Below are 22,529 nucleotides of genomic sequence, written 5' to 3' on the forward strand. Positions count from 1 at the left end.
GGTGATGGCAGAGTCATTGGTTGTACATTTTGTGTAAGATCTACTTTGCTGTCAGACTGTTCCTTCTTGTCATTATAATGGTTCTGGGTTAACAGAACATAACCTGAGGTTAACAGGCTATCTAGGTTCTGAGTGGTAGGATCTATCTTTACTACAGAGACTAAATCTCCTCGTAGAGATTTCTTTTACTTATGATGAAAGAAAACCTCAACATTGTGCTTTGTTTAATGCCTGTTCCTCCCATAAGTAACTGTGTGGGCAGAGACATGGAGTCAACTGACGGGATGTATGATTCTTTGTCTGTATTAACTGGAACTACGTTCGGTTGACATAATGACAGCAAGGTATTATTTGCCTGACTGATCCCAGGTAGGTCATTTGTGACTTTAACAACCTCATCAGACCATTTCTGTTTTTTGTTTGAATTCTGTTTGTGTTTCTCATTGAGATCTATAATCTCATCTTCTTTGGGCAAGTTGCATACGTTTTTAATTGCAGAATTATGTCCTAATATTTTAGTCGACTGCATATTTGTCGTTTTTTTTTGTTGTCAGAGTTATTCCTATTCCAATTCACTCTTTTTTTGTGCTCTCATCTCTTTTCGCTTTGTTCTATGTGAGGGTGGCGAACTTCAGAAATGTCGGACTAGCTAGGCAGACATTGCGTCTCCAGCACTAGCACTCCATCCTAAACCAGCAACAGCACCCACCCCTGTGCCTGACCTCCAGGCTGCTTACTGGGAGCCTAGCCAGCCCACCTAAGTCCCAACCAGGCAAAATGCACACACGCATCTTTAATGAACTCTTAGAATCCCACACACAGGGACTGCGGTCACCAAGGGTGTCCCAACCACAAAGCGCCTTGAGGCCATGCAAATGGGGAAAGGACACTATATACATGACAAATAAAATACAATACAATTTAGCATTCATCGTGTTAAGAAGCATTTCTTTTTGCAGTTTACCATCTATTGACATCAATGGAATCCCCTGAATTGTGCTGTGGTTTGATCCCCAACCTGACTTTTGTAAGTAAAATCTTTTTAATGTATTTACCTTACTCAACTAATCTCTTTTTTGATAGCCCTTATTGTTATCAGGGAAGGGGGGCACTGTCCCCTTTGCAAGCGTCCTTTGTTGCTTTACTGTTGTACATATCACCTTACAGTGAGGTGCTGCAGGGGTACTAAACATTCATTTTCATTTTCATTTGTAACTATATTTGTTACCTTTTTTGCAGTATCCAGGGCAGGCTGGTGGCAGTAGATATCTTGTACCCCGTTTTTAGTTTTTATCACTTTTATATTTTACTTTCATATTTTATTGCATAATGCAATTTTTAAGTGCCATATGCTCAAAATGTCCGTGCTGTGCATTTTTACGCCTATCCTTTGCGCAATTGTCCTTTGGTTTTCTTCCTGTCTTTTTAGATCAGGAAATACCATATATGATGAGCCATTTTCTGGGCTCTGGCTTGGGTTTACAAGGAAAAGTGGTGGTGTGTATCCTGCCCACATGTGGGACTGGGGACCGTCTTGTCCCAGTCCACCTTTCAGCCAGAGGATGTCTGTTGCTTAGCAGATGTGGCACAAGAGGGTGTCCATGATTGGACAACCCTTGCCAGTTTGAATAGTGCAGATCCTTGCCATTGGTGAGCTGGGGCAACTCCCAGCTCAAATACTGGCAAAAAGTAGGAGTCCTGCATTAATTCCTCAGAGCATAGGTGGGAGCCAAGACCACGGAGAAGAGCAGAAACACAATGAAGGCCTGAAAACTACCACTTAAGACTTAAGCCTTGCCTGCTCTAAAATGGGCCCCGGAAAAGAAACTTGTTACAAGGCTAGACCCTGACAACTACATGCTGCGCGCACGTGACAGACATAATTTATGTCAGCAGGCGTTATGGAACTGGTGTTCCATTTGAGTTTAACAATACTCGGATGGCAAACGATAGAGATGGCGAGCAAGAGCTTTTATTCCTGTTAAAAGTAAGAAACAAACCATGGTGTCTTTACTATAATGTAGAAGACACTAGGTGCACATTTAACGAGCATTATATATTGCTTTAAAACAAATATGCAATATATAAAATCGAGCATACATTTGTGTTATTATCGTCCGGCAGATTCAGCATTAACACGCCGATGCTTGCAATACAGAAAGAAAGATTTTTCTTCCGATGTCCACGCCCCATTGTCTGGACGTGCAGTCACGTTACTAGTAAGTGCGAGGCATCATTACAGTAAATAGTTGTAGTGAATGTACTCCTTGTTTCGACAATCACTTATTGATAAACTGTGTGGTGTCTCCTTCCCTCTATTACATTTATATTATTGCAGTAGTGTCAGATATTTTGGTGTATCTAGAAGAATTATGAATTTCGAGCTCTAGTTTCCAGTAGGTATATCTATCTAGCAGCAGTTTGCCCATATTAGAGGGAAAGAGGGTAGTCTGAACACACCGTGTGTTTATTCCGTTGGCATTTACAGGTATTTGTGTATTTGCAAGATACTTGACCCACCGTCATTTAACAGAATCAGTGGTTAGCGGTCCTCAATGTATTCGTTTTATGAGGTGTACTAATATATTACAAAAGCACGAATTGTAGCTGTTTCGGCACTGTTCCTCAGGTGATTCAACACCACAGTATTAAGGAATCTACATATACTGTTTGTATTCAAGAGCACTCTGATCAAAGAGAGTATTTTCTTTTTTTTTTTAAACACATTAACATTTTATGTTTTAACAAGTGCATAAATCATACATGTAGAAAATAAGCAGAGGACAAGTAATTCAATAGTGCATACTGTCATTTGACAGCAGATTCCGCCCTAACTGTGGACGGGGGGTTCCACCGGCGGGAAAGGTGGAGGAGGAGTGGGGGAAGGGGGAGGGGGGAGGGGAAAGAGAAAAAGGAAGAAAGGGAAGGGGGGGCTTTCATTGCTCGTCCATCCATTTGCCCCAGACCTTTTGGAACTTGCGTGTGCAGCCTCTTGCCGTGTAAATGCGCCGCTCCAAAGTGGCGCACCTGGTGACCTTGTATGACCAACGGACTAGGCTCAGTGCTGCAGCTGATCCCCAATTGGCAGCGATTAGTCTCTTGCCCGCCCCCAGTGCCACGGCCGTGAACAGTTTCACAAGCTTAGTGAGGCCCAGTTCTCCCCATATCCCGAGCAGTATCAACTTTGGTTCCAGTGGTATTTGGGATCCTACTATTGCAGAGATCGTGCGCACGCACCCCGCCCAGAAGGTCTGTACTATTGAGCACTCCCAGATTGTATGGAAAAAGGTACCCCTTTCGCATTGGCATCTAAGGCAGACCTCCACACCCTCCCCGCTCCATCTGGCCAATGTGGTACGGGAATAATAGGATCGGTGCAGTATCCTGAGCTGGGTCAGGCGAAGTCTCGCCTCAATACCGATTTGGCGAGGGAACATCAGGGCCTCCACCCATTCCTCCTGCTTCAGTCTGCCCATGTCCCTTTCCCATTTCCCCTTCAGTGTAGTAAGCTCTTTAGTGCCGAAGGAGTTGAGGGCCTGGTATAGCCTAAAGGTGATCTTGGAGGGAATGCGTTCCTCAAGGATGTTGGTTTCCAGGGGGGAGCAGGCCGGGACCTCCCCCAGGTCCGGAAATTGTGCCTTCATGGCGTGGGCCAGTTGCATGTATCTGAATCGGTCACCCGGGCCCAAATTAAAATGTTCCCTGAGAGTGTCAAACTCAACCATGCGCCCCCCCTGAATCACCTGCGCCAATGTGTGTATCCAGAGCTTTTCCCAGGGGTCCCATTTTGTGAATTTCAGGGAGGTATGCATTATGCCAGAAAGGTTGGGCCAATGTAGGCCTAGAACCCCAGCCTACATGTTTTTGTGCTTCTTCCCATGTACGGCGGATGTGGAGTGACATGCGTGGTGTTTTGGCCATTCCGTCCTGGGGGGCGTACAGCACTTGGAGGGGGGATAGCGGGTGCATACCGAACAGTTCCATGCAAATGTGGGGGAGTGCGCTGTCACGATGCAGCCAGTCGTTTACCACCCTGTTCTATGCCGCTAGGTAGTATGTGTGGATGCATGGTAGCCCTACCCCTCCCTCCCAGATAGAGTGTTTTAGTGTCATGAGAGCGTTTCTGGGTTGTTTCCCACCCCAAAGGAGAGTCCATATGTGTCTGTCTATTAATTTGAGGATTCCTGGGGGAATGGACAATGGGGCATTCTGCAGAACGTATAATAGTCTCGGGAGTGCCAACATCTTGAATAATGCGGCCTTACTCATTAAAGACAGTGGTAGGGGTTGCCAATGGGATATGTCTGTTGCGAGACTGTCAAGGACCGGTTGAAGGTTCAATTGGAGGAACTCCTCCAGCGAGGCGCTAATCCGTATACCCAAGTACAGGAAACGGTGAACCAAAACCGGATATGGACAGGGGTCAGAGATCACTCCCACTCCCCCCCTGGAATGGAAAGAACACTGTTTTCTGGGTGTTCACCCTGAGGCCGGAAAACCTTTAGTAGTCCGGGAGGATTCGGGACACCACTGGGCATGAGGCCACCGGTCTGCTGAGATAGATAAGAAGGTCGTCAGCATACAGCGAGACCCGGTCTTCCCTCCCCCCTGGCCATGCGAATCCTGACCATCCGTCGTCCCCTCGGAGCCTGATCGCCAGCGGCTCAATTGCGAGGAGGAACAACAGGGGAGAGAAGGGGCAGCCCTGCCTAGTCCCTCGCCCCAATGGAAATGATTTAGATTGTCTGACGTTCACCCTGACTTTTGCAACGGTGGACTCATATAGGAGCTTGGTCCAGGAGAGGAAACCGTGTCCGAAGTTCATTCTGTCTAAGATATCCCACAGGGCCTCACATCCCACCAAATCAAATGCTTTATCAAAGTCAACCGCTAATAACGCTAACGGGTCGGATATCTCTGAGGCGCGGTCCAGGGCCAATTGGAGTCTGCGTAGATTCATTTGTGTGGACTTATTCGGCATGAATCCACACTGGTCGGGGTGGATCAGGGATTCAATTGCTCCCAATAATCTGTTGGCCAGGGCTCGGGCTAGAATTTTGGCCTCCCCATTTATCAATGAGATGGGCCTGTCTGAGGCACATCTCTCTTGGGGACGTCCCGGTTTGGGTAGACCTGCGATGAGATGCAGGTCTCCCGGAGGTCCGGAGGGAGGGAGCCGGGTTCCCTACTCCAAAGGAACATGCGTGTAATTAGGGAACCGCCAAGCCGTTTCCAGGTGTTAGGCGGAATCCTGTGCAGTTCCCTTAGGGAGCACTACAGAAGATTAAGAATACAGGTATGAGCAATAAATCCCCTTTGGTATCAGTCCGTACCAGAAAGATTTAGTTGGTAGCTGTGGCTAAGCAGTCAGACTTATCTCAAGAGGGAGATGAGCAGTATTCAGGGTTTACACAATAGGTTTTGCAGCACTATGGTACAAGCAAACACTCACCAAAGCTTTGTATTAAAAAGAATATATAGATTTATTTTTACACACTTCTAGTTCAACACATAAATCACAGTTAATAAAGCAAGTTAAATTCAGTCATGGAAAAGTATACACAACTCCCAAATTACTTGTAGACAAGTTTGCGGTAGAGTGAAAACTGAGCAAAACGGCACAGTGAAAACCAACTACAAATGGCACTCTAGCAGGTTAACGCAAGGGAGGGAAAGCACAAGTTAAACCGAAATATCTTCAAACACACCCTAGCAATACTTCCCTGAAGCTTTGTGAACAAGTAATGCACAGTAGTACTTTAGCAAAAGGATATGTAAATGAAAACTGAGCAACATGGCACTTCACAAGTTAAAACAGTGGGAAGGAAGAGGTGTTTAGAAGATTCAGGCTCATCAACACATTTCTAGATGAAAATCAATCTAGTGAGAGCAGATCTAACAAATCAGCCAGAGTCAATAGGCCTGAGCCAGAGTCAGTGGTACAGGACCAAGAGCTTAGGAGCAAGAAATGCTCTTGTAGCTGCAGTCAATTCTTTGGTTAACGAAGTTCGAAAAAGGTAGATGCAAGGCGAAGGACAATGTTAGATGAAAGGGTGGCCAACCCAATAGGTAGATAAAGGATTTAAAACACCTTTTGGGCTACCACACAGAAAGGGAGGCCTGGCAGAAAAAAGTACCTTAAAAAAAGAAGTGGCTCTTGCGGTGGCGGTTGTTCCTGGTAGTTCCTGCAGTTCGGGGGATCCAGCAGGGAAGAGAGGCTCTCGTCGTGGAGGAAGGTCCGAGTTGGAGGAAGGTCCGAGTTACTGCACTACCCAGGGATGAAACCCGCCGTGGTGCTGCCAAACGAAAAAAAGGTACGCTCCTTTAAATCGTGGTCCGGGTGGATGGCTGCCTGGCTATCCGGCTTCCAAGTGCTTGGCACTGGCGATTCGACCAAGGCAGGTCCGAGGAAGCGATTGGTGAACTGGTTGGTCCCACCAGCTCAAGGGAAGAAGGCTCTTGCGAAGAAGATCTCCTCTCGTCGTGTGGAAAAAAGTGGTAAGACGCTGCAGCAGGGCTTCACCGGTGGTGCAGTTGCTGAAGATGTCCTTGGCTTCTCTCCCCTTGGGTTCCGTAGTTCCAGTGGCGACGTCTTGCTCTTCTTGCTCCTCTGTTGTACTCGCCAAACTCATGCACAAGGGCAGTAAGCAGGTCAGACCGCTGTGGCCCTGCGGGTGCACCTGTTGAGATTGTTGGTCCCTGCCTGTCCTGCCCAGCCTGCTCAGCCTCCCTAGTTGTCAAAATGGGACTAAAGTGCCCTTCCGTCTGCTCCTGACCAGACTGCTCCGGGGTGGTGGCGTGCTCTGTATCGAGTGATGATATTTGTGGGGATGCCGGTGGACTTGGCGTACGGACCACTTCCGATACATCGTCCTCAATGGGCACCCATATGTCGTCCTGTGGGTCCGCCACAGCCAGGGGTGCTGTGGCTGCCACCTCCCCAGCCAAACTGGACTCCTCTGACTGTAGTGCCTCGCCTGATTCGTCAGGATGGCCGATGGGTGGTGGTGGTGCTTCGCCCTCTACGGGCCTTGGTGGCACCGGTGTAATGGCTACCTGGGGTGTCTTGCCAGTTGGTGCACGGCGGCCCCTGGGTTGTCCCCTCCAGGCCGAAGGGCGGTTGGCATCATCCCGGGACCTCTTCCGGGGTTGGGACTGTGCAGGGGTTGCGTCCTGCCCATCGCTGTCATAGTCGGAGCCTGTGGGGGTCGAAGAGAGGGACGGCATGAGTGATGTTTTGATAGGCATCATAAATACATCTGGACAATTGATCATTCACAACATTGTTGGTAATAGGCATTTGTGTTTGGATGAGCACATTGTTTGATACATGGGTGGGTTATGTAGGCATATGTCGGCATCACTCATGTTGGCCAAGAGCAATGCTATCTGACATGCATGGTATTTTGGGCCTGCACGCTGTGTGACATCATGGCATTTACAACTTTGAGTGGTATGTGTGAGGTACGGCATTGCCTTGCAGCAGGCATCTGCATGTGTCTGTGATGCGTCCCCCTACTTTGCTGGGAGTGTGTGTGTGTTGGACCATGGCTTGACTCTTTGGACTGACATATTGGTTGACTTTCATCAGACTTGGCATTACAATGTTTTCTTAGGACACTCACCTCCATCGCCCGATGTTGTGGTGCCACACTCCATCTCGCCAACACCTTCGATCCCCTCCATCTCTATCATGCTGGCGCAGATGTCCTCCCATGGCGTGAGCTTGATTGGAGAGCTGGGACCTCCTCCTGTTCCCATTGCCTGGCTCCGGTTCACTGAGAGAATGTTTCGGACTCTCAGTCGCAGGTCGTCCCAGCGCTTGCGACAGTTTTTGATGGTGCGTGGGGTGTTCCCAACAGCACTGACCTTCTGAGCAACAAGTGCCCAGGTCTCCTTCTTCTTCAGTATTGCCTCCCTCTTCATGTTATTGGAGAATACTATGCCAGCATGTTCCTGCAGTGTGTCAACCAGCATCTGCAGCTCATCCTCATTAAATCTTTCTTTCCGCTGGCGGGCAGCTCCCTTCTTCAGGGCCTTGGGCATAGTGGTGTAATAGGTGAATCTATTAACGACAACAGCAGAGTCCAAAGGGTCCTGTGTGGTGAGGATGGCAATGGATTGTGTTTTTAAAGGTGGCCGCCGTGCTCCTTCCCGTTCCTGTGCGATGACGCTACTTCCGGTTCCGCTTATTAGCTGTGACCGTTATTAGCGGTGACCGCTAAAGGCGGTCACCGCTAATAGCGGTCACTGCTATTGTCGCGTTGGACCTTGTCGGTAGTGCTATCTGCGCTATGCTTGATGCCGCTAAGGGCATTTAAGGTGCCTTTAACGGCATGCCTGTAATGACCTTACCGGCATGGCGTAAAGCTCGTATCCGCGAAGTCGTAATAGTCCTCTATTAGCGGACTGATGACTGCACGGACACGCTATTTACGCCATGCCGGTAAGGACTGTTACTTACCTCCAAACTCGGAATGAGGGCCAGGTTATAAAATGTTGCTGGATGTTCATTGCCGGAGATGGGTCTGCTGCTGTTGGACATGTCTGTGAGTGTGGCCAGGGTTTGCAATTTGACCTCTGCAGCATCCAAGCAAACAATTGTAGGCAGGTGATTGGTCATGATTAGACCCCATTTTAGTCTGGCAGGTTCTGGGACTGTGTGTGAGTGGCTTTGCATACAGGACTCCATTTTTTCAATGGTGTATTTGGCAGGCTTGCATGGATGCTATGGTTTGTGCCAACGGTTCTGTGAGCTCTGAAGGTCCAGGTAGGATGTCTCGTTTGGCTTGTGGTGAATAGCAGTGTTTTGTGAATGGGGCCTGTCTGTGTTAGTTGCCCCTGGCTACGTTTTCGCAGGGCCAGCTGTTTGCAGAATGATGTGTATTTGCCGATTGATGGTGGTGTGATGGCATGAGGCACAAATCCTCTGTGTTGGCATGGGCTCTCAGAGAGGGTGGTATCGCTCGTAATGGTTGCGTCCCCTATGTTGCAGTCCTTTCTCCTTCAGTGTTGACTTCAGGTTTATCTGTTGTTAACGGTGCAAATCATATATTGTAATGTGGGTCCTTATCACACTCTTTAGGGGGATTGCCCTTGCAGATGCAGTTTGTGTGTTTGATGGCTCATTTCTGAGGGTGGAGTGTTTACCACTGTGTGTGAAAGTCCCAATTGTTTGTTGGTGCGTGGACTTCTCTTGTCTTTTGGCATTGTATAGACTATGGGCCTCATTACACTGATGGCGGTAAGGATTTACCGGTACCGGTAAAATACCGGTACCGGTAAATCCTTACCGCCTTACTACGAGGTCCCTTCGCGGGTTGTGGGATTTAACGCCTGCTTTTTGCAGGCGTTAAAAACCAACCCGCAAAGGGACCCAGGGAGCTAATTACGGTACCGCAATTTGCGGTACCGTTATTAGCGCCTTCCCCATTCCCATTATGCCCTATGGGGCAAAAATGGGAATGGGGAAGGGCAATGGTGGAAGGGGGAATTACCGTCCCGCCAACCTTGGAATGGGGCAGTAATTCCCCTTTCCGCCAAGGCGGTGCCAGTATTTTACCGGCATGAACCATGGCGCTAATAGCGCCATGGTTCTCCGCCATCCGTGTAATGAGGCCCTATGTATCTATCGTGCCTAAGACCATTGGGCCATAGTTTACTCACAGCAAGGGAAGGTTATGTTATGTTAATTACATTTATAAAGTGCACATTCGCCGAAGCATCCTGGCGCTAAAATTATCCAGGATTTTTTAAGGGCTGACACAATTGTTTAAAACAGATATGTTTTAGAAGCTGACGAAAGGCAAGAAGATTGTTGGTAGCGTGAAGTGTCACAGGCAGAAAATTCCATAACTTAGTGGCTTAGTCACTGAAAAGGAGCGCCCACCCGACCCGCTGTTGTGCATGGGGGGGGTGCGTCAATGGGGTTTGTGGGGTGCGGTGCAGGCTAGTAGGGACCATAGTTCCACTACTTCTTTTCGTACACTTCGACCACTGCAAGAAACATATAATCTGGCCGTTACTTGGTTGGCCCTGAGGGATTTTTTTCCATCGATTGGTCTAGGTAAAGTTTTTATGCTTTTCTGAGTGTTAACAAAGACTCTTGTGACAAAGCTGTTCAGTCATTCCAAAATGGCTGCGGTATTTCACTAAGCCACTGAAGGCCATTTCTCCTGCAACAACTACCAGTAGATTGGCAGCGCCGCACTACATCAGAGGAACCCCCGACCGGAGGCGGAAGCCGGCCTCTTTCCCTAAAGGGCCGCGCTCTTAAGGGCCTGTCTGCGGCTTTCCGTGGCCGGACACGGCGATCAGGGCCTGCCCATGCCACCTTTGGCACACCCGTAAGTACACTACTGCACATGCCTTACGACTTATTTATCAACGCCTGACTCGCTCAATTGCATAGTTGTCTGCTGCGACCTTCGCTGCAAGTGGGTGCCCTCCTGACACTCAGTCCTTGCATTCTGACTTTCGAGTGCCTAGTCTAATTGGGTGGGCCATACTCAAGCACATTTACAAGACATTTATTATCTTATGAGACCCTGAACCCCCCGCGAATGCCGTGGACCATACTAAGTCATATTCCCCACTACCATGGAGCTATTGAAATGACCCCAGCATAGCACTGCCTTGGTTATTCTTTAATATGCTTTATTTAGGTTGCAATACCCTGTAATTATGCCTGTCCATGCAACTATTACACATGTATTTACTGTACTGTTATAGGCCACACTATTTTCGTTGTTCCCCATATTTGCATATAATATAACGTTACTATATGTATGTCAGGCTTAAATACTAGCTGATCTGATGATGGTTTAACAATAACGTAGCACTAGCCTCATTTATCCCTAACAGGCAGACCTATGCCCTTTAGTCTTTGCAACCAAGCCCCTACTGAAAGATAGAGGTACGATCTAAGCAGGTGCAAATCATACTGTACTATACTGTATGCTACTTCCTCATTCACTGACTATGCTAGGCTTTATCATTGCCATCATGTTCCCATTTTGTGTTATACACAATGCCACACCATGCTCAAGAGGACTATTCATCTCACATGATAACGGCTTTTCTAAACTTGGTTGCCCACGCCACTTCTCTATTCCTTGCCCGACCCCATTCCTACCTCGCAAGGTGCCATTCCCCTTCCAAGCTAATCAAGAAACCAACCTCCACCCCAACATCACTTTTAGTCTAAGTCCTCCCACCGCCCTTCATTCATCGCATAACCACAAATCAATCAACAATGCCGCGAACAACAGCACCCCAATCCAGGGCGCTGATAGATACTACAGACTTAGGACCAGGACCAAAACCAATCACCTGAAACCCAAACATACACGTATCACTACTGAACACCTCAAAAGCCATTCTTCATACAAGGCCTACCAAACCAAAATGTCACCCATGCCACTAGGTAATGTACACAAAAATACCAGTGACCAACGGCCCTCAATCACAGTTGACAGTTTAGATTCAAATTCAAACTCCATCCCTAGTATGAACTGCGCATTGATAAACGCACACTCTCTCAGAGCTCATGCAATAGAAATACATGACCTTATCATTGACCAACAACTGGATATCCTGGTGGTGGTTACAGAAACTTGGCTTCATCCAGCCGCAGGTCCCCTGCTTGCCATCGCCATTCCCCCAGAGTATAGTATTCTTAGATCTGACAGAACCAGTTCCCAAGGTGGTGGAGTTGCCACAATAGCCAAATCCATCTTGCAAATCAGGGCCTGCCCCCTTGACGAAATACAGGGATATGAACTCCTGAGCAGTATCAACTTTGGTTCCAGTGGTATTTGGGATCCTACTATTGATGAGATCGTGCGCACGCACCCCGCCCAGAAGGTCTGTACTATTGAGCACTCCCAGATTGTATGGAAAAAGGTACCCCTTTCGCATTGGCATCTAAGGCAGACCTCCACACCTCCCCTCTCCATCTAGCCAATGTGGTACGGGAATAATAGGATCGTTGCAGTATCCTGAGCTGGGTCAAGCGAAGTCTCGCCTCAATACCGATTTCACGAGGGAACATCAGGGCCTCCACCCATTCCTCCTGCTTCAGTCTGCCCATGTCCCTTTCCCATTTCCCCTTCAGTGTAGTGAGCTCTTTAATGCCGAAGGAGTTAATGGCCTGGTATAGCCTAAAGGTGATCTTGGAGGGAATGCGTTCCTCAAGGATGTTGGTTTCCAGGGGGGAGCAAGCCAGGAACTTCCCCAGGTCCGGAAATTGTGCCTTCATGGCGTGGGCCAGTTGCATGTATCTGAATCGGTCACCCGGGCCCAAATTAAAATGTTCCCTGAGAGTGTCAAACTCAACCATGCGCCCCCCCTGAATCGCCTGTGCCAATGTGTGTATCCCGAGCTTTTCCCAGTTTCCCAGGGGTTCCATTTTGTGGATTTCAGGGAGGTATGCATTATGCCAGATAGGTTGGGCCAATGTAGGCCTAAAACCCCACCCTACATGTTTGCGTGCTTCTTCCCATGTACGGCGGATGTGGAGTGACATGCGTGGTGTTTTGGCCATTCCGTCCCGGGGGTGTACAGCACTTGGAGGGGGGATAGTGGGTGCATAACGAACAGTTCCATGCAAATGTGGGGGAGTGCTGTCACGATACAGCCAGTCGTTTACCACCCCGTTCTATGCCACTAGGTAGTATGTGCGGATGCATGGTAGCCCTATCCCTCCCTCCCAGATAGAGTGTTTTAGTGTCATGAGAGCGATTCTGGGTTGTTTCCCACCCCAAAGGAGAGTCCATATGTGTCTGTCTATCAATTTGAGGATTCCTGGGGGAATGGACAATGGGGCATTCTGTAGAACATATAATAGTCTCGGGAGTGCCAACATCTTGAATAATGCGGCCTTACCCATTAAAGACAGTGGTAGGGATTGCCAATGGGATATGTCTGTTGCGAGACTGTCAAGGACCGGTTGCAGGTTCAATTGAAGGAACTCCTCCAGCGAGGCGCTAATCCGTATACCCAAGTACAGGAAACCATGAACCAAAACCGGATATGGACAGGGGTCAGGGATCACTCCCGCTCCCCCCTGGAATGGAAAGAACACTGTTTTCTGGGTGTTCACCCTGAGGCCGGAAAACCTTTGGTAGTCCGTGAGGATTCGGGACACCACTGGGCATGAGGCCACCGGTCTGCTGAGATAGATAAGAAGGTCGTCAGCATACAGCGAGACCCGGTCCTCCCTCCCCCCGGGCCATGCGAATCCCGACCATCTGTCGTCCCCTCGGAGCCTGATCGCCAGCGGCTCAATTGCGAGGAGGAACAACAGGGGAGAGAAGGGGCAGCCCTGCCTAGTCCCTCGCCCCAATGGAAATGATTTAGATTGTCTGCCGTTCACCCTGACTTTTGCAACGGGGGACTCATATAGGAGCTTGGTCCAGGAGAGGAAACCGTGTCCGAAGTTCATTCGGTTTAAGATGTCCCACAGGGCCTCCCATCCCACCGAATCAAATGCTTTATCAAAGTCAACCGCTAATAACGCTAGCGGGTCGGATATCTCTGAGGCGCGGTCCAGGGCCAATTGGAGTCTGCGTAGATTCATTCGTGTGGACTTATTCGGCATGAATCCACACTGGTCGGGGTGGATCAGGGATTCAATTGCTCCCAATAATCTGTTGGCCAGGGCTCGGGCTAGAATTTTGGCCTCCTCATTTATCAATGAGATGGGCCTGTATGAGGCACATCTCTCTGGGAGACGTCGCGGTTTGGGTAGACCTGCGAAGCGAATCAGGTCTCCCGGAGGTCCGGAGGGAGGGAGCCGGGTTCCCTACTCCGAAGGAACATGCGTGTAATTAGGGAACCGCCAAGGCGTTTCCAGGTATCAGGCAGAATCCTGTGCAGTTCCCTTAGGGAGCACTACAGAAGATTAAGACTACAGGTATGAGCAATAAATCCCCTTTGGTATCAGTCCGTACCAGAAAGATTTAGTTGGTAGCTGTGGCTAAGCAGTCAGACTTATCTCAAGAGGGAGATGAGCAGTATTCAGGGTTTACACAATAGGTTTTGCAGCACTATGGTACAAGGAAACACTGACCAAAGCTTTGTACTAAAAAGAATATATAGATTTATTTTTACACACTTCTAGTTCAACACATAAATCACAGTTAATAAAGCAAGTTAAATTCAGTCATGGAAAAGTATACACAACTCCCAAATTACTTGTAGACAATTTTGCGGTAGAGTGAAAACTGAGCAAAACGGCACAGTGAAAACCAACTACAAATGGCACTCTAGCAAGTTAACGCAAGGGAGGGAAAGCACAAGTTAAACCGAAATATCTTCAAACACACCCTAGCAACACTTCCCTGAAGCTTTGTGAACAAGTAATGCACAGTAGTACTTTAGCAAAAGGATATGTAAATGAAAACTGAGCAACATGGCACTTCACAAGTTAAAACAGTGGGAAGGAAGAGGTGTTTAGAAGATTCAGGCTCATAAACACATTTCTAGATGAAAATCAATCTAGTGAGAGCAGATCTAACAAATCAGCCAGAGTCAATAGGCCTGAGCCAGAGTCAGTGGTACAGGACCAAGAGCTTAGGAGCAAGAAATGCTCTTGTAGCTGCAGTCAAGTCTTTGGTTAACGAAGTTCGAAAAAAGGTAGATGCAAGGCGAAGGACAATGTTAGATGAAAGGGCGGCCGACCCAATAGGTAGATAAAGGATTTTAAACACCTTTTGGGCTACCACACAGAAAGGGAGACCTGGCAGAACAAAGTACCTTAAATGAAAAAGTGGCTCCTGCGGTGGCGGTTGTTCCTGGTAGTTCCTGCAGTTCGGGGGATCCAGCAGGGGAAGAGAGGCTCTCGTCGTGGAGGAAGGTCCAAGTTACTGCACTACCCAGGGATGAAACCAGCCGCGGTGCTGCCAAACGAAAAAAAGGTACGCTCCTTTAAATCGCGGTCCGGGTGGATGGCTGCCTGGCTATCCAACCTCCAAGTGCTTGGCACTGGCGATTCGACCAAGGCAGGTCCGAGGAAGCGATTGGTGAACTGGTTGGTCCCACCAGCTCAAGGGAAGAAGGCTCTTGCGAAGAAGATCTCCTCTCGTCGTGTGGAAAAAAAGTGGTAAAACGCTGCAGCAGGGCTTCACCGGTGGTGCAGTTGCTGAAGATGTCCTTGGCTTCTCTCCCCTTGGGTTCCGTAGTTCCAGTGGCAACGTATTGCTCTTCCTGCTCCTCTGTTGTACTCGCCAAACTCACGCACAAGGGCAGTAAGCAGGTCAGACCGCTGTGGCCCTGCGGGTGCACCTGTTGAGATTGTTGGTCCCTGCCTGTCCTGCCCAGCCTGCTTAGCATCCCTAGTTGTCAAAATGGGACTGAAGTGCCCTTCCGTCTGCTCCTGACCAGACTGCTCCGGGGTGGTGGCGTGCTCTGTATCGAGTGATGATATTTGTGGGGATGCCGGTGGACTTGACGTACGGACCACTTCCGATACATCGTCATCAATGGGCACCCATATGTCGTCCTGTGGGTCCGCCACAGCCAGGGGTGCTGTGGCTGCCACCTCCCCAGCCAAACTGGACTCCTCTGACTGTAGTGCCTCGCCTGATTCGTCAGGATGGCCGATGGGTGGTGGTGGTGCTTCGCCCTCTACGGGCCTTGGTGGCACCGGTGTAATGGCTACCTGGGGTGTCTTGCCAGTTGGTGCACGGCGGCCCCTGGGTTGTCCCCTCCAGGTCGAAGGGTGGTTGGCATCATCCCGGGACCTCTTCCGGGGTTGGGACTGTGCAGGGGTTGCGTCCTGCCCATCGCTGTCATAGTCGGAGCCTGTGGGGGTCGAAGAGAGGGACGGCATGAGTGATGTTTTGATAGGCATCATAAATACATTTGGACGATTGATCATTCACAACATTGTTGGTTATAGGCATTTGTGTACAGCACTTGGAGGGGGGATAGTGGGTGCATAACGAACAGTTCCATGCAAATGTGGGGGAGTGCTGTCACGATACAGCCAGTCGTTTACCACCCCGTTCTATGCCACTAGGTAGTATGGATGAGCACATTGTTTGATACATGGGTGGGTTATGTAGGCATACGTCGGCATCACTCATGTTGGCCAAGAGCAATGCTATCTGACATGCATGGTATTTTGGGCCTGCACGTTGTGTGACATCATGGCATTTACAACTTTGAGTGGTATGTGTGAGGTACGGCATTGCCTTGCAGCAGGCATCTGCATGTGTCTGTGATGCGTCCCCCTACTTTGCTGGGAGTGTGTGTGTGTTGGACCATGGCTTGACTCTTTGGACTGACATATTGGTTGACTTTCATCAGACTTGGCATTACAATGTTTTCTGAGGACATTCACCTCCATCGCCCGATGTTGTGGCGCCACAATCCATCTCGCCAATACCTTCAATCCCCTCCATCCCTATCATGCTGGCGCAGATGTCCTCCCATGGCGTGAGCTTGATTGGAGAGCTGGGACCTCCTCCTGTTCCCATTGCCTGGCTCCGGTTCACTGAGAGAATGTTTCGGACTCTCAGTCGCAGGTCGTCCCCGCACTTGCGGCAGTCTTTGATTGTGCATGGGGTGTTCCCAACAGCACTGACTTTCTGAGCAACAAGTGCCCAGGTCTCCTTCTTCTTCAGTATTGCCTCCCTCTTCATGTTATTGGAGAATACTATGCCAGCATGTTCCTGCAGTGTGTCAGCCAGCATCTGCAGCTCATCCTCATTAAATCTTTCTTTCCGCTGGCGGGCAGCTCCCTTCTTCAGGGCCTTGGGCATAGTGGTGTAATAGGTGAATCTATTAACGACAACAGCAGAGTCCAAAGGGTCCTGTGTGGTGAGGATGGCAATGGATTGTGTTTTTAAAGGTGGCCGCCGTGCTCCTTCCCGTTCCTGTGCGATGACGCTACTTCCGGTTCCGTTTATTAGCTGTGACTGTTATTAGTGGTCACTGCTATTGCCGCGTTGGACCTTGTCGGTAGTGCTATCTGCGCTATGCTTGATGCCGCTAAGGGCATTTAAGGTGCCTTTAACTGCATGCCGGTAATGACCTTACCGGCATGGCGCAAAGCTCGTATCCGCGAAGTCGTAATAGTCCTCTATTAGCGGACTGATGACTGCACGGACACGCTATTCACGCCATGCCGGTAAGGACTGTTACTTACCTCCAAACTCGGAATGAGGGCCAGGTTATAAAATGTTGCTCGATGTTCATTGCCGCAGATGGGTCTGCTGCTGTTGGACATGTCTGTGAGTGTGGCCAGGGTTTGCAATTTGACCTCCGCAGCATCCAAGCAAACAATTGTAGGCAGGTGATTGGTCATGATTAGACCCCATTTTAGTCTGGCAGGTTCTGGGACTGTGTGTGAGTGGCTTTGCATACAGGACTCCATTGTTTCAATGGTGTATTTGGCAGGCTTGCATGGATGCTATGTTTTGTGCCAACGGTTCTTTGAGCTCTGAAGGTCCAGCTAGGATGTCTCGTTTGGCTTGTGGTGAATAGCAGTGTTTTGTGAATGGGGCCTGTCTGTGTTAGTTGCCCCTGGCTATGTTTTCGCAGGGCCAGCTGTTTGCAGAATGATGTGTATTTGCCGATTGATGGTGGTGTGATGGCATGAGGCACAAATCCTCTGTGTTGGCATGGGCTCTCAGAGAGGGTGGTATCGCTCGTAATGGTTGCGTACCCTGTGTTGCAGTCCTTTCTCCTTCAGTGTTGACTTCAGGTTTATCTGTTGTTAACGGTGCAAATCATATATTGTAATGTGTGTCCTTATCACACTCTTTAGGGGGATTGCCCTTGCAGATGCAGTATGTGTGTTTGATGGCTCATTTCTGAGGGTGGAGTGTTTACCACTGTGTGTGAAAGTCCCAATTGTTTGTTGGTGCGTGGACTTCTCTTGTCTTTTGGCATTGTATAGACTATCTATCTATCGGTGCCTAAGACCATTGGGCCATGGTTTACTCACAGCAAGGGAAGGTTATGTTATGTTAATCACATTTATAAAGTGCACATTCGCCGAAGCATCCTGGCGCTAAAATGATCCAGGATTTTTTAAGGGCTGACACAATTGTTTAAAACAGATATGTTTTAGAAGCTGACGAAAGGCAAGAAGATTATTGGTAGCACGAAGTGTCACAGGCAGAAAATTCCATAATTTAGTGGCTTAGTCACTGAAAAGGAGCGCCCACCGACCCGCTCAAAATGGTAGCGTGGGATCGGAAGAAGACAGGAGTCCCTACAGCATAGTGCACGAGATGGCACATACGGCCGAAACTTCTCTTGCAGAAAAGTGTAGAAGTGGTTGATAGGTGCGGATCGCATGGGAGTATGATTCTTGTTTTGCACTTGCACAGTGTTTTTTCCTGATGTACTCAGTGATGCGTGCTGGTAAATGTGCCTACATGGCGGAATCACCTTTATGCTTTGTGCCAAGAAACATATAATCTGGGCATTACTTGGTTGGCCCTGTGGGATTTTTTTCCATCGATTGGTCTAGGTAAAGTTTTTATGCTTTTCTGAGTGTTAACAAAGACTCTTGTGACAAAGCTGTTCAGTCATTCCAAAATGGCTGCGGTATTTCACTAAGCCACTGAAGGCCATTTCTCCTGCAACAACTACCAGCTGATTGGCCGCGCCGCACTACATCAGAGGAACCCCCGACCGGAGGCGGAAGCCGGCCTCTTTCCCTAAAGGGCCGCGCGCTTAAGGGCCTGTCTGCGGCTTTCCGCGGCCGGACACGGCGATCGGCGCCTGCCCATGCCACCTTTGGCACACCCGTAAGTACACTACTGCACATGCCTTACGACTTATTTATCAACGCCTGACTCGCTCAATTGCATAGTTGTCTGCTGCGACCTTTGCTGCAAGTGGGTGCCCTCCTGACACTCAGTCCTTGCATTCTGACTTTCGAGCGCCTCGTCTAATTGGGTGGGCCATACTGAAGCACATTTACAAGACATGTATTATTTTATGAGACCTTGAACCCCCCGCGAATGCCGTGGACCATACTAAGTGATATTCCCCCCTACCATGGACCTATTGAAATGACCCCAGCATAGCACTGCCTTGGTTATTCTTTAATATGCTTTATTTAGGTTGCAATACCCTGTAATTATGCCTTTCCATGCAACTATTACACATGTATAGACTGTACTGTTATAGGCCACACTATTTTCGTTGTTCCCCATATTTGCATATAATATAACGTTACTATATGTATGTCAGGCTTAAATACTAGCTGATCTGATGATGGTTTAACAATAACGTAGCACTAGCCTCATTTATCCCTAACAGGCAGACCTATGCCCTTTAGTCTTTGCAACCAAGCCCCTACTGAAAGATAGAGGTACGATCTAAGCAGGTGCAAATCATACTGTACTATACCGTATGCTACTTCCTCATTCACTGACTATGCTAGGCTTAATCATTGCCATCATGTTCCCATTTTGTGTTATACACAATGCCACACCGTGCTCAAGAGGACTATTCATCTCACATGATAACGGCTTATCTAAACTTGGTTGCCCACGCCACTTCCCTATTCCTTGCCCGACCCCATTCCTACCTTGCAAGGTGCCATTGCCATTCCAACCTAATCAAGAAACCAACCTCCACCCCAACATCACTTCTAGTCTGAGTCCTCCCACCGCCCTTCATTCAACGCATAACCACAAATCAATCAACAATGCCGCGAACAACAGCACCCCAATCCAGGGCGCTGATAGATACTACAGACTTAGGACCAGGACCAAAACCAATAACCTGAAACCCAAACATACACGTATCACTACTGAACACCTCAAAAGCCATGCTTCATACAAAGCCTACCAAACCAAAATGTCACCCATGCCACTAGGTAATGTACACAAAAATACCAGTGACCAACGGCCCTCAATCACAGTTGACAGTTTAGATTCAAATTCAAACTCCATCCCTAGTATGAACTGCGCATTGATCAACGCACACTCTCTCAGAGCTCATGCAATAGAAATACATGACCTTATCATTGACCAACAACTGGATATCCTGGTGGTTACAGAAACTTGGCTTCATCCAGCCGCAGGTCCCCTGCTTGCCATCGCCATTCCCCCAGAGTATAGTATTCTTAGATCTGACAGAACCAGTTCCCAAGGTGGTGGAGTTGCCATAATAGCCAAATCCATCTTGCAAATCAGGGCCTGCCCCCTTAATGAAATACAGGGATATGAACTCCTCCTAGCCAAACTCTCATCCAACCCCAAAACCATCATGAACCGTCTGATTGAATATAGGTCACCAAGCACAAATTCCCACCCAGAACTAGAGATCCCTTTATTACTCACACCTTTCATCAAACCTAATACTAAATGCATCATCCTGGGCGACTTAAATCTAGGATACAACGACCCGCGGGATCAGAAAGCTACATCCTGTCTTTCAACCCTGCAAGAAATGAACTTTGCTCAGTTAGTCAAAGCCCCTACCCATAACAAGGGGAGAACACTGGACTGGATCCTCACTTTAAACACTCAAGTCTCGATTGATTCCATCCAACCTCTTGACTGGTCAGACCACCATCTCATTAACTTCATCATTAATGCCCCAGCTACTGACCCCAACGTCTCAACCAAAACTACGACCTATGAAACTATAAACATTAAAAAACTAACAGAAGAAAGCCTCTCAGCCGCCTTAAAGAAAGAATTGGCTATTAACGCACCTAAAAGCAACAACCCTAGCTGCCTAGCAGACCACTACCAAAAATGCCTATTAAACACTATTGACTCATTAGCTCCTGTCATAACAAAAACCCGACGTTCCACTAAAAGATTGAGTTTCTGGTTCAACAACGAATTAGTTATTCTACGACGAACTAAAAGAACGCTAGAACACACCCACAAAAAAAAATAATATGCCTGAATTGGCCAATGCATTCAATAATGCCAATAAAGCGTAATAACTCAGAAAGCTGATGCTCTTAAGTTGCGCATCAATAATGCATCCTCTAATGCAAAGGAACTGTTTACTATACTTAGAGAGCTAGAAAGTCCATGTCAAGACACCACACCCGTCAATTCCAGTACAATCTGGTGCAACACTATCCAGAATGCATTAGCATCCAATAGCTCTCCTACAAACGAAAATAGATGACAAAAGAGAAGCCTTAGCAAATAAAATTGCGCCTACCCTCATAGAGGACACACCCAATGATAACCATGGGAAACTATTTTACTTTAATCCTGTTACTCAAGAAACTGTGTTGGACACCATCTCCAAATTAAAAGCCTCTAATTGCAAAGGAGATCATTTTCCAGCCCATTTAATAAAACTCTGAGCTCCCACATTGACACTGATTATCACCAACTGTATCAACGCCTCATTCCATTCCAATTCAGTCCCTGCTAGTATTAAAGAAGCCTGAGTCACCCCCTTACTCAAAAAGCCAACACTCGACCCATCTATACCTACTAACTACCGACCAATAACAACTGTCCCTTTCCTCTTAAAAATAACAGACAAAATAGCATATACCCAAATTCAAAACTACCTAGAGCAATATCACCTCTTAGGCGCCAGACAATCAGGATTTCGCCCAAACCACAGCACTGAAACTGCTCTTCTGGATCTGAAAATCCAGATGGACTCCTCAAGAGAAGCCGGCAAACTATGCCTATTAATGTTGCTAGACCTTTCTGCCGCGTTCGACCTAGTAGTCCACGAAAAATGATGTTCCACCCTAAATAAAGACTTTAGCTTCTCTAAAGATGCAACCCAATGGGTAAAATCCTTCCTAGCTGAGAGAACCTCACGCATCACAATAGGAAAAGAGTCGGCTGACCCCATACCAGTTCCTATCGGCGTTCAAGGATCCTGCCTCTCTCCCACCCTCTACAATGCCTATACAAAACTATTATGTGCAGCCCTAGATGCTATGGGTGTCATCTACACCAATTTTGCAGATGACACCCAGATCCTCATCCCCCTATCAGGTAACCATGAACAGGATACCCTACTCATTAATCAAATCTATGCACTAAATCAAAATTGGATGGCTCAAAATAGCCTTTGTCTTAACAACGAAAAAACAGAGTTGCTCATAGTCGGACCTCCAGCCAAAATAGCTACTTTACAACCTAAATATGGTGCCTTCAACATCGACGGCACTACTATACCAGTCTCCAAACATGTGAAAACCCTGGGTGTTTACCTAGATGCCAATCTAACTATGACTAAACAAGTAAATGCCCTCTCCTCAGCCACCTCCTACACGGCCAAGCTCATCTCCCTAAATCGGAAATTTCTCACTCCCAAAAATGGTATCACATTAGCTAGAGCTCTAATCCTCTCAAAGTTGGACTATTGCAATGTACTCCTCCTAGGCACTTCCAATTCTAACCTTGCAAAACTTTAATTGATGCAGAATAAAGCCCTACGGGCAGCTCTAGGAATTAAAAAATCGGACCATATTTCCCACATCAGGAGAGAACACCACTGGCTGCCTATCAAAGCAAGAATCATCTACAAAACCCTCTGCATCACACACAAATGTATCTTCAACAAAG

At 48.0% G+C, this 22,529-nt stretch overlaps 1 long non-coding RNA gene across 2 annotated transcripts in view; it reads right to left on the minus strand.

Annotated features, from left to right (window-relative positions):
- Window positions 1–22,529, minus strand: part of LOC138514226 (uncharacterized) — a 468,254-nt gene that overhangs the window by 267,848 nt on the left and 177,877 nt on the right. The window lies entirely within an intron of this gene.

Source organism: Ambystoma mexicanum, chromosome 12, assembly GCF_040938575.1.
Source record: "Ambystoma mexicanum isolate Mex_15411 chromosome 12, UKY_AmexF1_1, whole genome shotgun sequence".
Classification (NCBI taxonomy): Eukaryota; Metazoa; Chordata; class Amphibia; order Caudata; family Ambystomatidae; genus Ambystoma; species Ambystoma mexicanum.